Source organism: Hypanus sabinus, chromosome 3 (genome assembly GCF_030144855.1).
Source record: "Hypanus sabinus isolate sHypSab1 chromosome 3, sHypSab1.hap1, whole genome shotgun sequence".
Classification (NCBI taxonomy): domain Eukaryota; kingdom Metazoa; phylum Chordata; class Chondrichthyes; order Myliobatiformes; family Dasyatidae; genus Hypanus; species Hypanus sabinus.
This window is the reverse complement of record NC_082708.1, coordinates 130,675,291-130,692,543: the sequence shown is the minus strand read 5'-3', so window position 1 is coordinate 130,692,543 and position 17,253 is coordinate 130,675,291. Positions and strand designations below refer to the sequence as shown.

General features: G+C 40.4%; 1 protein-coding gene across 4 annotated transcripts in view; it reads right to left on the bottom strand.

Annotated features, from left to right (window-relative positions):
- inpp4b (inositol polyphosphate-4-phosphatase type II B) overlaps positions 1-1,291 on the bottom strand; it is a 786,855-nt gene extending 785,564 nt beyond the window's left edge. For 3 of the 4 annotated variants that reach the window (XM_059965139.1, XM_059965141.1, XM_059965142.1), the window contains exon 1: positions 1,138-1,291. The gene's annotated coding sequence lies outside the window, so the exon portion shown is untranslated. The remainder of the gene's footprint in view (positions 1-1,137) is intronic. The other variant, XM_059965140.1, reaches the window with a different exon arrangement.
- Positions 1,292-17,253: the final 15,962 nt, after the last annotated feature.

The following is a 17,253-nucleotide window of genomic DNA, read 5'->3' as shown; positions in this document are numbered from 1 at the left end:
ACAATTTAATTTATATTTCCTTCTCAGATATTTTGCTGCATAATATTATTTACCATTTTGAACCTTGGTAATCCAAAGTTCAAAATGCAAATCTGAAGAGATATCATCTGCTACTTAAGGAAAAGTTGATCAATCAACTCCTGCATTGTTTACAAAATTGAACAACATATTGATATCCATTCCAGGCATGCACACTCTGCAGATTTAACCTGGGATCTCCAGTAATTTATTGTAATTTGTCAAAACTACAATAACTTGGAGAGATCTCTAGGGCACTCCAGGTGATAAGATCCCTATCCATGTTTCCTTACAACATAAAGGGAAATTATTCAGCCCAATGTGTCTGGTCTGGGTCACAGAACAAACCCATTTCTCCAAGGTTGGATGAATTCTACCACCCACCAATATGAGGAACAATTTCTAGAGACCAATTAACCTACTACAGGTATTTGGAAGTGGGACAGGTAACGAACTTCCCCATTTTTCTGGGATAATCCTTAAAGGAGAATGAGGCTTTTGGATGAGCAGTATTCATACCTGACAACAGCTCAGTAAACAAGTCATCGGTGTCAACAATGACTGACCAATTGGGTTACTTCAGCAAATTTTTTCGCCTTTGCCCCAGATATACAAATTGGTAGATTAATTGGCCAGTAAAAATTGTCCTTCGTTTGTAGCTGAGCAGCGGAGCGGGAGAAGGGTGGGCGACGATGAAAACAGAGGGACAATAAAATGTAGGATGAGAGTAAATGGGCCGTTGATAGGGAAGCGATTCAGTGCGCCGGAGGGTCCGGCTGTGTTCCCTGTAACTCTCTCAATGTTTTCAAATCTACTGCAGTGGCAGACACATCTAATCAGATATCGCTGAATGTAGAACCGTAATACTGTACAGACGTTTCACGACTAACGCATAGACTCGAACTCGCAATGGATTTTATCGTTATGGAGAATAAGCTCCAAACTAAAACAAAGTGTTATATCGTCCTGCCATATCGACCCTTACTCAAATGTTAATATGACACAATTTACTGTGGGAGCGTCGCCACTGAATAATACAGGTTTCTGGGGGGGGGGGGTTTACGTTGAATAACAAGACATCGCCAAATCAGAAGGGTGGAGCTGTAAAATTCAACTCACCTTAGTTCGACTCTAGTTGGGCAGCGGTCACCTTCCACTTCACTGTGGTTTGAACAGGTAGCCTTTGCGTCACTCTCACCTGCCTGCGCGCGCCCCAGGTGAGTCTCGGCCTGGTGCGACACCCTTCGGTGACTGGTGTGTGCTGCACCCAACCCCTCCCTTCCAATCAATCACCGCGTCGCTAAAGCAGATCAGGCCATGGATAAACTCTGTACAGGAAATGTTCAGCTTCCTGTGGAATAGGGCGCCAATGAGAATTATGATATTTTATTTCTGTCTTCTGGTTGATTTTGCATGGTTTTGTTATTACCGAATTTTTGTAATGCCTTTCTTCCGGAAATCAGTACGGACATTTGGACAGGAGTAAATCCACAAATGCAAATAATACAGTAAGTTCCTTAAAGGCGTCCAAACCTCTAGAGATCTTATTATTATTAATAGTTGCTAGTCTACAACATAATTAAAATGTAAACACATTACCATGAGTCTGTCTGCATTTTCCAGTAAAAACAGTTAAGCCTCCAATTATATACTATTGTTGGAAGTGCTTATCTTTATTAACATTTATTTTTTCTCAGCCCTAGCTGGTAAAACCTAAGGTATGGGTCTAGCCAAGCATGCTCATTTCTCAAGTGCTAGGAATTTTCGGACTATTCTAGTGGTATCTAGTATTGTGGCTTTCAGAATATTGCTGTGTGGGACTAATTGTTTACAATATAATTTGTAGGTCTCTGACTCTAAAATTGGATCAGGCTTGCATTTATAGTGAGGTATTGTGTCTTTTATGAGTTTGTATTTTAAAGCAAGATTTTGGTAAATGATGTTTGCTACTTGATAATGCTTGTGTAAGTAATCACATTGAGTTAAACTGCTGTAGGATCCTGTAATGTGTTGGATTGCTTCAAGTTTCTCTTGGCATTTTCTGCATTTATCATCTTGAATTTGTTGGTCTTTTGTTATGTATTGTTGATGTTTTTTGTGTGTTAACTGCCTGGTCCTATATTCTCTTATATCTGCTTCTGGGAAGAAGTCTCCAACTCTGAGCCAAGCATTCGATGCTTCTTTGTTGACATCTATTCTGTTGAGGTCATGGGGTCATCTTCCATGGAGGATCATGTTCTTCTATTGGTCAATTATGATGAAGTCTTCATTTTTCTGGGTTGAGCCTTCAGTTAAGTTTAGTGGTGTGTACTTCTTATCAGAATTGCACTTGCTCACATGGAGTGCTGAATTCTGTTTTCATTGATGAAAATATATCTTTAGTTTTATCCAACTTTTGTGTAATTTTTGTCTATATTTCCTCTTCCTCCTTCTGTGCTAAGTAGTGTTAGTAATCTAAGTGCATTCAGGTGGACATTGTGCTTTCTAAAGTTCAGTTCCTATTTTTCTTTGTAAATTTTCCACATCGATTTGGACCAAAATGTTATACCAAAAGTATATGCTAATATGAGTATAGCACAAGTATTTATTGCCATCATATTTTTACTCTTGAGCTCTGGCAGAATTTCTTAAGCTTTGAAGTAAATTCTGTCACAACTTTTCCCTTTATCGCACAGTGATCTATTTTCTTTGCTTGTTGATATCCCAGGTATGTTTCACATTGATCGATCAATAGTATTGTATCTGCTGCTCTATGCTATTTTCTTCTATGCATGCTTTGAAAGGGAGAACACAACTACAGCTGTTAAGATCCCTGCTGCACCTGATGACCCTGTGATCTCTGTCTCAGAGGCCAATGTTAGACTGTCTTTAAAGAGAGTGAACCCCTCGCAAGGCCGAAGGTCCTGTTGGAGTATTTGATAAGGCTCTGATAACCTGTGTCAACCAACTAGCGGGAATATTCAAGGACATTTTCAACCTCTAACTGCTACAGGCAGAAGTTCCCATATGCTTCAAAAAGACAACAATTATACCAGTCCCAAAGAAGAATAATGTGGGCTGCCTTAATTACTAGACTGAACTCCTGCCTCAGCAAGGACCTGGACCCATTGCAATTTGCTTATTGTCATAATAGGTCAATGGCAGACACAATCTCCATGGCTCTTCATACAGCTTTAGACCACCTGGACAACACAAACACCTTCATCAGGATGCTGATCATTGACTATAGCTCAGTATTTAATACCATCATTCCCACAATCCTGATTGAGAAGTTGCAGAACCTGGGCCTCTGTACCTCCTTCTGCAATTGGATCCCTTGACCTCCTAACCAGAAGACCATGGTCTGTGTAAACTGAGTGATAACATATCATCTTCACTGACGATCAACACTGGAGCACCTCAGTGGTGTGAGCCCACTGCTCTACTCTGCATATACACATGACTGTGTGGCTAGGCAGATACCATCTACACATTTGCTGATGATACAACCATTGTTGGTAGAATCTCAGGTGGTGACGAGAGAGCGTACAGGAGTGAGATATGCCAACTGGTGGAGTGGTGTCGCATCAACAACCTGGCACTCAGCGTCAGTAAGACGAAAGAGCTGCTTGTGGACTTCAGGAAGGGTGTGAAGAAACACATACCAATCCTCATAGAGGGATCAGAAGTGGAGAGAGTGAGGAGCTTCAAGTTCCTGGTTGTCAAGGTCTTTGAGGATCTAACCTGGTCCCAACACATTGATGTAGTCATAAAGAAGGCAAGACAGTGGCTATACTTTATTAGGAGTTTGAAGTAATTTGGCATGTCAACAAATACACTCAAAAATTTCCATGGTTGTACTGTGGAGAACATTCTGACAGGCTGCATCACTGTCTGGTATGGAGGGGCCTCTGCACAGGACCGAAAGAAGCTGCAGAAGGTTGTAAATCTAATCAGCTCCATCTTGGGCACTAGCCTACAAATTACCCAGGGCATCTTTAGGAAGCGATGTCTCAGAAAGGTAGCGTCCATTATTAAAGACCTCCAGCACCCAGGGCATGCCCTTTTCTCACTGTTACCATCAGGCAGGAGATACAGAAGCCTGAAGGCACACACTCAGTAATTCAGGAACAGCTTCTTCCCCTCTGCCATCCAATTCCTGAATGGACTTTGAAGCTTTGGACACTACCTCATTTTTTTAATATACAGTATTTCTGTTTCTTTGCACACTTTTTTTATAATCTATTCAATATACACAATTGATTTACTTGTTTATTTATTATTATGTTTTATTTTATTTATTTCTCTCTCCCTCTCTCTCTGCTAGATTATGTATTGCATTGAACTGCTGCTGCTAAGTTAACAAATTTCACGTCACATGCCGGTGATAATAAACCTGATTCTGATTCTCTGTTGCACCTTTCTTTATGCTTCATGCTCTGCACTTATTCAGTCCAAAGTTCATGTTTATATATTTAGAAAATAGTTCTACTATTTGAATTAATTGCTTTAGCTTTGCTGATGAAGGAGAGTATAATTTCAAATTGTCCATGTATGGAAGCAGAGTCGAGGTATAGTTTGTTTGGTTGGCTCTAATTTGATACCCTATTTTCATCTGATTCAGTAAGTTAGAAAGTGGGTTTAAAACTAGATAAAACTCTGGTGGGCTTGGAGAATCTCCCTAGGAAGCGCTTTGGCTTATTTTGATAATGATAGTTATTCTTTGTAGGATGTTAATAGATAAGGTGATTATAGCACGCCAATGCTTCATTAGAAGTCGTAGGAACTTGATGAGTATTGGGAGTAGTTTATAGATATTAAGAGTTTCTATTAACTACTACTATAATTTTTTTCTTTTGGCTTGAGCTGGTGAAACCTAAGGTATGGGCATAGCTTGGCAAGCTCATTTCTCAATTGCTAGGAAATTTAGACTATTCTGGCGGTGTTTGGTATTGCAGCTTTCTGGAGATCTACATAAATATTTCTGTGTAGGATTAATTGATTAATGCCATTGTGCAGTGCCTTTGCAATGATACCAGTTGTAGATATTACTATTGGGGCAATGTATACCCTTGTCATGTTTCATAGTCTTTCAATTTCCTCTTTTAATTCAGCATACTTCTGGTATTTTTCACTTTTTTGATTTCTATATGTAATGTGTGTTTAGAATGGTGATATCTATTAATTAAACAGTTCTTGCTTATTTATCCTGTAATATTATACCTGGATGGTCATTATGGATTGCCCTTTCTGTAAAAATGGATCAGTCGTAATATAATTCTGATTCTAAAACTGGATCGGGCTTGTATGTGTAGTAAGGAATCGTTTCTTTTATGTATTTTAAAGCCACTTGATTGTGCCTGTGTGAGTAATCAGATTGAGTTAAACTGCTGCAAGATCCTGTGATGTGTTAGATTGTTTCTGCATATATTGTCTTGAATTCATAGGTTTTTTATTATGTATTCTTGATTATTTATTTCATGTAAACCAGCTGGTCCTGTATTGTCACAAGGAATGTTTCTGGAAAGAGGTCTCCAACTCTGAACCGGGCATTTAATGCTTCCTTGTTGACATCTAGTCTGCTCAGGTCGTGGGGATGTCTTCCATTGGTTAACTTTTTCTTCTGTAGTGATAATTTCTTCAGTTGTTTGGGTTATGCTTTCTTTTTAAGCAGTGATGTGTATTTCTTATCAGAATTGCGCATGCTCACATTGAGTGCTAAATCATGTTTTCGTTGATGAAAATATATCCTCAGAAATTTTATCTGACTGTAGTGTTATTCTTTATGTTTGCTATTCCTCTTCCTCCTTCTATCCTCAGTAGTAATCTAAGTGTGTTTGAGTGTACATAGTATTTTCTAAAATTTGTCATTTCAGTTCTTAATTTTCTTTGTAAATTTTCAGCATCAGTTTCAGACCAAGATACAGTATTATGCTAATATGATGCAAAAGTATCTATTGCCTTTGTTATATTTTTACTACTGAGCTCTGAATGGGAGATTTTCTTGAGCCTTGAGGTGAATTCTGTTGAACAATTTCCCTTTATAACCTATGATCTATTTTGTTGTTGATATCCCAGATATGTATATGTTTCATGTTCATCTATCAGATGTAATGCATCCGGAGGCTCTGTTTTATATTATATTATTTTCATTGTCAATCACAATTACATTTTTGTTCTTTCTCTAGATAATTAAAGATGCATTTGTTTGTTATTTTAATTAAAGTATATGGACAGATTTGGAGAGCTAATGTTTTGACTAATTTAACTGAATATTCATATCGGAAAAAATAATTGGAGACATTTGGTGGAGTAATATAATTTTCAAAATAATATGTAAACCTCCAATTATACATTATACTGTAAATATTTAAAATAAAAATAAAACCAATCGCTAAAGTGACAAAATATTAACTTTAAATTTGATGAAATAATGAATGAAACATGAACTGTTCACGATATAACAAATCAATTAAATAATCCCAACACACCATTGCAGACCCTCTAATATCCTTCTTGTTCGTACCTGTGACAGGTACCTGTCCCAACTCCACTGTTTACCAGGCTAGATAGATGCTCTCCAGCAACTAGGATTGGAACAAGGATATTTAGTTGATTAGATGAGACCACGGAATAAACATACTCTTGCAAGGAATAAACTCTGATCAAATAAGGATAAGCAAATCTCTCACATTTGCTTACTTTCTGCTGATGATGTATTTCTTGTGGCATTTGATAAAATTCTACGTTCCCCAGAACATATTGGTGCAATTCAACACTGCCCTCATTGAGATCATCCTCACTTCAGTCATTACTAACTAGTTTGGTATAGCATTCGCTCACAACATATGAAAACTACAATGAACTATCAGGTTAGCAGGAAAGGTCATTGCCTGCAGTGTACTATATCACTGCAGAACTTGTATGTGACCAGGACAAAGAAACAGGAAGGAAAAATCATAGCGGACACTACCCATCCCGCCAACTGCCTTTTCTAAAACTTCCCTTCTGGAAAGCGCTATAGGGCAATTAAAAGAAAAACTTCACAATGTTTTAAATAGTTTTCTTCACCATCTAATGAAGTCTAGTGTGGCTCTGATGCTTTCAGGATTTGGCTTTCGTGATCAGTTGACCTGATAGACTTGAGAAGGTCAAGGATCAACTTTATTCACCATATGTATTCAAATTATTAGTAATTTGCTATGGTTTGTTGGTTATGCAACAAAAAAAACAAGATTAAACAATTATAAAGAAAAAGAAATTAAATAAAATATTAGAGGTTAAAGTATGAATATAGAATAAAATGTGCATAAATAGATAAATATCAGCATGCATTTACAATATAAACAGCAGTATATGAATTTCCAGCATCTACAGATTTTCCCTTGTTTGTGATCTACTTTGGGTGTCTGTGCTGATTTTGTTAATTTACAGTCAATCAAAATAACATGGCAGAAGAATTCCTCTGTCAATAACTATTACGAAGTAATATACAGTTTTGTAGTACTCTAGTAGAATTGGTAGACTTTTCATTTGTTCTGTATTTCATTTAAATACATAATTTGTTACACAGTTAAATGATATTTTATCTTTTTTATACCTTTTTAATTATTTCCATGAAACTTCAGCTAATTGGCAGCCACTTAATTGATCAAATATGTACCAGTCCCAATGCGACCCAATTAAACAAATCCACTGTATATTCAAGCAACACGCACAAAATGCTGGTGGAACACAGCAGGCCAGGCAGCATCTATAGGGAGAAGCACTGTCGACCTTTCGGGCGGAGACCCTTCATCAGGACTAACTGAAAGGAAAGATAGTAAGAGATTTGAAAGTAGGAGGGGGAGGGGGAAATGTGAAATGATAGGAGAAGACCGGTGGGGTGGAACTGAGAGCCGGAAGGGTGATTGGCAAAAGGGATACAGAGCTGGAGAACGGAAAGTATCATGGGACGGGAGGCCTAGGAAGAAAAAAAGGGGGAGGGGAGCACCAGAAGGAGATGGAGAACAGACACCGTATATTCAATTTTTTTCAGTTTTTTATGCTTATTGTGTTGTTTTTACACTGATTCAGATCCAGAGTAACAATCATTTTGTTCTCTTTGACACTTGTGTACTGATGAGTGACAATAAACCATCTTAAATCTAAAAAAGCATTGGGATTGGTTGTTGGATGTGGGCTATGTTCCCCGTTCAGCAGCAGGGAGGGCAGGAGATTGCTGTCGGTTCCTGGCACATCAGCACTGACTGGATGTACCTCACATATAGACCTCTTATAGGGCCAATTCCATTTGTTATTCAGTCTCAGAGCAGAGAGAGTGAGATGATAGTATTCTGTAAGTTTGTTACTGTGTATTGTCTATTATCTGTGTGGACCCTTTGCTGTTCAAGTAGACTTGAGTGAAGTAATTTTAACTGAATGTTTTTAGGAAGAGCATCTGGTGATCTGATATGGAACAAGATGCATCACTGCACTTTTTAGAGTGAGGTCATTACATGCATTATGTAATGAGGAGTGACCCAACAGAGATCTATTGAATGTTGAAACACCTTGATAGAGTGGATCTGGAGAGGATGTTTCCATTGGTAAGAGAGCCTAAGACCAGAAGGGACAGCCTCAGAATAGAGGGGCATCATCTTAGAACAGAGATGAGGAGAAATTTCATTAGACAGAGAGTGGTGAATCTGGAATTCACCACAGGCAGCTGTGAAGGCCAAGTCTTTATGTATATTTGTAGATTGATAGATTTGATCAGTCAGGACATGAAGGGATACAGAGAGAAGGTAGAGGATTCGGGGCTGAGAGGAAAATTGGATCAGCCATGATGAAATGGTGGAATAGACTCAATGGGTCAAATGGCCTAATTCTGCTCCTATATCTTATGGTCTTATTATACAAAGTGTCTTAAAGTGTTTGCAATTCAGTGCAGTGACAGGAGTAATAGAGAGGGTGGGAGGAATGGTTGCAGTTATAAATAACAGATAGATAATGTTACTCTTCTTCTTCCCATAGACCTAAGGATGATAGATTTTAGTCACCCATCAATTCCATTCACTCAAAGGTTAAGAAACATGTTGACTGTACAATATCCTATATCAATTAGATTTAACAACTACCAACCCAATTTATAGCCAAGCTATTCAAATGCAATGTTTCTATCAATGTGGGAAATTTTCCAGGTATATCTTATCCACAAAAGAATTAACACATATCTAATATGGTCATCTGTTACCTGTGAGTCTCCTCACAATATTCGCCAATACACTGAAAGAAATATCAATCAGCAGTTACTCACAAATAGCTCTCACTTTACCACTTAACCAATTCTAAAAATTCATACGTCACAGACTATGCTGAGGGTTTATTGCAATCCTTTCAGAATCTCTGAGGTCAACAGAAGGTAGAGGAACAGATATAGATATGTAATAACAATGGGGTTATTGTACAGGGAGTTTTCAGAGAGAGCAGAATTTTTGAAGTTCGTCCAGAACAGCTTTTTGACGCAGATATAGCAGTGAATGAGGTTGCATTGGGGAACGTAGCTGGTCAAGTGGAGAGAGTGGCAGTGAGGAATCATTTTGGAGATCGTGTCCAGAACCCTCTACATTTTAAGGTAAAGGACTGGATGGACCAATAATAACAATCTTAAACAAGGGGATGCCAATTTCATTAGCATATGGGAGAAACTGCAAAGGTACACTGGGAGCATCTACACACAGCGGCCACTTTATTAGGTATACCTGTACACTTGCTTGTTGATACAAATATCCAATCAGACAACTCAGTACGGGAGGTACCTAATAAAGTGGCCACTGTGTGTACATCTGTAAGTTTACACCCACAAAGTTGAAAGCATATAAAGGAAAAATAACAAGAGTTCAAGGACAACATCACAAACAAGAAAAAATTTGCAGGTGCTGGAAATCCGAGCAACACACACAAAGTGCTGGAGGAACTCAGCAGGCCAGGCAGCATCCATGGAAATGAGTACAGTCAATGTTTTGGGCCGAGGCCATTCAGCAGGACTGGAGAAAAAAAGGACAACATGTTCCTTTCAGGGTAAAAGCAAGGGGTAACAAGTGTAGGGAACATTGGATGCTGCAGATATTGAAGGTTGGACAAAGGATGCCAGTGTCTTCCACACTTCAACACTCCTCCTTCCTGATTACTAGTTGATTATTTTCACCTATGTCTTGCTTTAGATATCAGTGCACTGTGCCTTGTTTTGTTAGTCTATTTAAATTCCATCTGTTTTGTCTGTCTTTGCTCAGACTTGAGTTTACCTACCTGTTTACAGTGATTCTCGAGTGTTGGCTGTGTTCTGTACTAACCAAACCTCAAGTAAAGACTCTTTGTTCAACTTCATCCTCATATCTGGTCCCCTAAGCACTTGGGTCCACCTGGTCTATGCTCCTCCTGGTAGTCCATGGATCAAAGATACAGAACTTTGCCTTAACAACCCTGGTTAATTTGAGCCTGGCAATCACCACCATCAGAAAAGCAAAATAATTGTTACTCTGGATCTGATGCAATTTAAAAAATAAACACAATAAGATAAAGAACACAATAATAAAAAACACACACGCAATAAATACAAATATGTAAGATTGCTATATTCATAGATTATATTACATAAAGTGACACTAGGTACAGGGGTATGTATGTAAGATGACTGACAGGAAATGATAAACTAGTGGTGATGTGGGTGTGGAGGTTTGGGTTAGTGGGTGGAGATGTTGATCAATCTTGCTGCTTGGGGAAAGTAACTTTTTGAATCTGTTGATCCTGGCGTGGATGCTAATCAGCCTCCTCTCTGAAGGGAGTGGAACAAAGAGTCCATGATCAGGGTGGCTGGGAACCTTCATGATGTTACTGGCCCTTTTCTGGCCCCTTTCTGTATATCTGTCCTTGATGGTGGGTAGGCTGGTGCCAGTGATGCATTGGGTAGTTTTGAATACCCATTGTAGAGGCCTCCTGTCGGCCACAGTGCAATTCTGTAACCTGCAGTGATGCAGCATGTTAGGATGTTCTCTACTGTGCATCTGTATAATTTTGTGAGTATAGGGGACATTGAGAAAAAGGTTATTTGTCTGGTACTAGGCCCTGAGCTCTTCCACCTCCTCTCTGTAGGCTGATGAAGTGTCTCAGTCCAAAATGTTAACTGTTCACTCTTTTCCATAGATGCTGCCTGGCCTGCTGAGTTCCTCCAGCACTGTGTGTGTATTACTGTCTCACCATTGATGGTGATGAGCCCCATCAGTGAACTTGATGATGTGTTTGGCCGTGCAGTCATGTGTGACCAGATTATACAACAGTGGGCTCAGCACCAAGCCTGGGGGGGTGGGGGGGCACCTGTGTTGAGCGTGATGGGGAGGGAGGAGCGGTTGTGGATCCTGACTATCTGAGGTCTTGTTTTTTAAATCCAACATCCAGTTGCACAGTGGTGTATTTAGACCAAGGAGCAGGAGTTTGTTCACTAAGGCCTGGGGGAAAATAGTGTTGAAGGCCGAACTGAAATCTAGAAACAGCATTCTGACATGTGTCCTTGTTTTCTAGGTGTGTCTGGGCCAGGTGCATAACAGATGCCTTGACATCTGTCTTAGAGCAGTTCAGTTGGTAAGCATATTGGTGAGTGGCCTGTGCAGCAGGAACAGTGTTTTTGAAATGTGCCATTACCAGCTGTTCAAAGCACTTCATGATGATTGATGTCAGAGCCACTGGGCAGTAGTCATTTAGTTCTGAAGGTGTAGAATTCTTTGATACTGGGATGATGGTGACTGGTTTGTAGCAGGTGGAGACAGTTGCCTGGATGAGTGAAGGGTTAAAGATGTCCATGAAGACAACAGTGAGCTGATGTGGACACACCCTGAGTATGTTATCTGGAACACGGCTGGTTGACTCTGCAGAGTCCTTCTCATATCAGCTGCTGTTACAGTGTCTGCTCACCTGGATGGCTGGCATTGTGTTGCATGCCTTGAAGCGTGCATAAATAGTATTCAGAGCACTGGGGAGGGGTGTGCCACAACGCTGTTTTTCCTTGCATAGTCAGTAAGTGCCCTTGGGGAGGTAATGTCTTAGAAGGCTTAAGGGTGGATAAATCCCCAGGGCCAGAAGAGATTTATCCTAGGCTGCTACAAAGGCTAAAAGGAATCTTAAGAAAGAGATTAGAAAAGCTAAAAGAAGATACGAGGTTGGTTTGGCAAATAAGGTGAAAGTAAATCCGAAAGGTTTCTACAGTTATATTAAAAGCAAGAGGATAGTGAGGGATAAAATTGGCCCCTTAGAGAATCAGAGTGGTCAGCTATGTGTGGAACCGAAGGAGATGGGAGAGATTTTGAATGATTTCTTCTCTTCGGTATTCACTAAGGAGAAGGATATTGAATTGTCTAAGGTGTAGGAAACAAGTAAGGAAGTTATGGAACCTATGGCAATTAAAGAGGTGGAGGTACTGGCGCTTTTAAGAAATTTAAAAGTGGATAAATCTCCGGGTCCTGACAGGATATTCCCCAGGACCTTGAGGGAAATTTGTGTAGAAATAGCAGGAGCTCTGACGGAGATCTTTAATATGTCATTAGAAACGGGGATTGTGCCGGAGGATTGGCGTATTGCTCATGTGGTTCCATTGTTTAAAAAGGGTTCTAGAAGGAAGCCTAGCAATTATAGACCTATCAGTTTGACATCAGTGGTGGGTAAATTAATGGAAAGTATTCTTAGAGATAGTATTTATAATTATCTGGATAGACGGGATCTGATTAGAAGTAGCCAGCATGGATTTGTGCGTGGAAGGTCATGTTTGACAAACCTTATTGAATTTTTTGAAGAAGTTACGAGGAATGTTGACGAGGGTAAGGCAGTGGATGTAGTCTATATGGACTTCAGCAAAGCCTTTGACAAAGTTCCACATGGAAGGTTAGTTAAGAAGGTTCAGTCGTTAGGTATTAATGCTGGAGTTATAAAATGGATTCAACAGTGGCTAGATGGGAGATGCCAGAGAGTAGTGGTGGATAATTGTTTATCGGGATGGAGGCCGGTGACTAGCGGGGTGCCTCAGGGATCTGTTTTGGGCCCAATGTTGTTTGTAATATACATAAATGATCTGGATGATGGGGTGGTAAATTGGATTAGTAAGTATGCCGATGATACTAAGGTAGGAGGTGTTGTGGATAATGAGGTGGATTTTCAAAGCTTGCAGGGAGATTTATGCCGGTTAGAAGAATGGGCTGAGCGTTGGCAGATGGAGTTTAATGCTGAGAAGTGTGAGGTTCTACATTTTGGCAAGAATAATCCAAATAGAACATACAGGGTAAATGGTAGGGCATTGAGGAATGCAGAGGAACAGAGAGATCTAGGAATAACTGTGCATAGTTCCCTGAAAGTGGAGTCTCATGTAGATAGGGTGGTGAAGAGGGCTTTTGGAATGCTGGCCTTTATAAATCAAAGCATTGAGTACAGAAGTTGGAATGTAATGCTAAAGTTGTACAAGGCATTGGTAAGGCCAAATTTGGAATATTGTGTGCAGTCCTGGTCACTGAATTATAGGAAAGATATCAATAAATTAGAGAGAGTGCAGAGACGATTTACTAGGATGTTACCTGGGTTTCAGCAATTAAGTTACAGAGAAAGGTTGAACAAGTTAGGTCTCTATTCATTGGAGCGTAGAAGGTTGAGGGGGGATTTGATCGAGGTATTTAAAATTTTGAGAGGGATAGATAGAGTTGACATGAACAGGCTGTTTCCATTGAGAGTAGGGGAGATTCAAACTAGAGGACATGATTTGAGAGTTAGGGGGCAGAAGTTTAAGGGAAACACGAGGGGGTATTTCTTTACTCAAAGAGTGATAGCTGTGTGGAATGAGCTTCCTGTAGAAGTAGTAGAGGCCAGTTCAGTTGTGTTGTTTAAGGTAAAATTGGATAGGTATATGGACAGGAAAGGAGTGGAGGGTTATGGGCTGAGTGCGGGTAGGTGGGACTAGGTGAGATTAAGGGTTTGGCACGGACTAGGAGGGCCAAGATGGCCTGTTTCCGTGCTGTGATTGTTATATGGTTATATATGGTTAAAAGTTATGGGAATAGATTGCTGGAGCTCTGGTTGAGATCTTTAAATTTTCATTGAGCATAACTGAGGTACCAGATGAAGGGAGTGCGACTAAAGCAGAGGGTAAAACCTGGTACCTATTAAACTGAGAATAACATTGGCAGTAAAGAAACAAACAAAATTTGAGGCAGAGAATTAATGATCAGTTGGAAAGGCAGGGGCTTATCAGACAGCCAACGTGGCTTTGTCAAGGGCAGATCTGACCATTTTGATTGAACTCTTTTAACTAGCAAAATAGGATGTAATTTACACAGAATTTATTAGGGCCTTTGACAAGATCCTGCGAGGGAGTCTGGTTCAAAACAGGAGGGCTATGGCATCTAAAGGTTGACAAACTGGTTTCAAAATTACTTAGTATAACATGCATGAATGATTTGGGTTTAAATCTGGGAGGTATGCTGCAGAAAAGGAGGAAGTCATGGAGGGATTGTCTACTGAGTCAGTGTGGGTGGAAATTAGAAACAGGAAGGAGGTCAATAACTCTACTGGGTGTTTTTATGGAGGCAGATTCTGGAATGGGTTGTTGTGATGGGTGATTTTAACTTTCCTAATATAGAGCAAGGGGTTTGGATGGGTGGTTTGTTAGGTGTGTTCAGGAAGGTTTCCAGACGCCATACATAGATGAGCTAACTAGAGGAGAGGCTGTACTTGATCTGGTATTGGGAAATGAACCTGGTCAAGTGTCAGACCTCTTGGTGGGAGAGCATTTTGGAGGTAGTGATCTATCTCCTTTACCATAGCACTGGAGAGGGATAGGAGCAGACAATTTGGGAAAACATTTAATAGGGATAGTGGGAAACATGCTATTAGGCAGAAACTTGGAGCACAAATTGGGAGCAGATGTTCTCAGGGAAATGCATGGCAGAAATGTGGCAAATGTACAGGGATCATTTGCATGGTGTTCTGTATAGGTTTGTTCCATTGAGGCAGGGAAAGGATGGTAGGGTAAAAGAACCATGGTGTACAAAGGATGTAGAAATTCTAGTTATGAAGAAAAGCTTATGAAAGGTTTAAGAAACCAAGTACTTTTAGAGCTCTAGAAAATTATGAGGTTGCCAGGAAGGAGATTAAGATGAAATTAGGAAAGCTAGAAGGGGCCATGAGAAGGCCTTGGTGAGCTAGATTAAGGAAAACCACAAGGCATTCTACAAGTCTATGAAGAGCAAGAGGACAAGCCATGTGAGAATAGGACCAATCAGGTATGATATTGGAAACGTGTGCATGGAGTCGTAGGAGGTAGCGGAGGTACTTAACTCTTTGCTTCAGTATTCACCAGGGAAAAGGGTCTTGGCAATTGTGGGGATGATTTACAGTGGACTGAAACACTTGAGCACATAGATATTAAGAAAGAGGATGTGCTGGAGCTTTTGAGAAGCATTAAATTAGTTAAATCACTGTGTCTGAATGAGATATACCCCAGGCTACTGAGGGAAATGAGGCAAGAGATTGCTGAGCCTCTGACAATGATCTTTACATCATCAATGGGGACAGGAGAAGTACCAGAGGATTGCAGGGTTGCGAATGTTGTTCCCTTGTTCAAGAAAGGGAGTAGAGATAACCCAGGATATTATAGACCAACACAAGGAAATCTGCAGATGCTGGAAATTCAAGCAACAGTCCTGACGAAGGGTCTCAGCCCGAAATGTTGACAGCGCTTCTCCCTATAGATGCTGCCTGGCCTGCAGCGTTCCACCAGCATTTTGTGTGTGTTGCTATTATAGACCAATGAGTCTTAGTTCAGTGTTGGGCAAGTTGTTGAAGATCCTGAGAGGCAGGATTTATGAGCATTTTGAGAGACATAATCTGTTTAGGGATTGTCAGCAAGGCTTAGTCAAGAGCAGGTCATGCCTTACAAGCCTGATTGAATTCTTTGAGGGTGTAACAAAACACATTAATGAAGGTGGAGCAGTGGATCTAGTGCATATGGATTTCAGTAAGGCATTTGATAAGTTTTGCATGCAAAGCTCATTCAGAAAGTAAGGAGGCATGGAATCCAAGGAGAACTTGCCTGGTAGATCCGGAACGGAATTAGCTTACCTACAGAAGGCAAAGGGTGGTTGCAGAAGGTTTATATTCTGCATGGAGGTCAGTGACCAGTCTTGTTCTGCAGGGATCTGTTCTGGGATCCCTCCTCTTTATGTTTTATAAATGACCTGGATGTGGAAGTAGAAGGGTGGGTTAGTAAGTTTGCTGATAACACAGAAGTTGGAGGTGTTGTGGATAGTCTGGAGGTTCAACAGAAGTTACAGCAGGACATCGATAGGATGCAGGACTGGGCTGAGGATTGGCAGATAGAGTTCAACCCAGTTAAGTGTGAAGTGGTTCATTTCGGTAGGTCAAATTTGAGGACAGAATATAATCTTAATGGTAAGACTCTTGGCAGCGTGGAGGATCAGAGATCTTGGGGTCTGTGTCCATAGGACACTCAAAGCTGCTGCACAGGTTAACAGTGCTTATGATGTGTTGGCTGAACCATGGGATTGAGTTCAAGAGCCATGAGATAATGTTACAGCTGTACAAGACCTTAGTTAGACCCCACTTGGAGTACTCTGTTCATTTCTGGTCACCTCACTACAGGAAAGATGTGGATACTATAGAGGGAGTGCAGAGGAGATTTACAAGGATGTTAGCTGGATTGGGGAGCATGCCTCATGAGAATAGGTTGAGTGAACTCAGCCTTTTCTCCTTGGAGCAACAGAGGATGAGAGGTGACCTGATAGAGGTGTACAAGATGAAGAGAGGCATTGATCGTGTACACAGCCAGAGGCTTTTTTCCCAGGGCTGAAATGGCTAACACAAGGGGGCATAGTTTTAAGGTGCATGGAAGTAGGTACGGGGGGAATGTCAGAGGTAAGTTTTTCACAGAGAGTGGTGGGTATGTGGAATGCACTGCTGGTGACGGTAGTAGAAACAGATACAATAGAGTCTCCGACGAGACTCTTTAGTAGGTACATGGAGCTTAGAAAAATGTGGAAGGGAAATTCTAGGCTGTTTCTAGGGTAGGTTACGTGGTCAGCACAACATTGCAGGCTGAAGGGCCTGTAATGTGCTGAAGATTCCTACGTTCTATGTTCTGTAATATAGAACCATAGAACTCTACAGCACAGTACAGGCCCTTTAGCCCTCCAGGTTGTGCCGACCCATATAATTCTTAAAAAA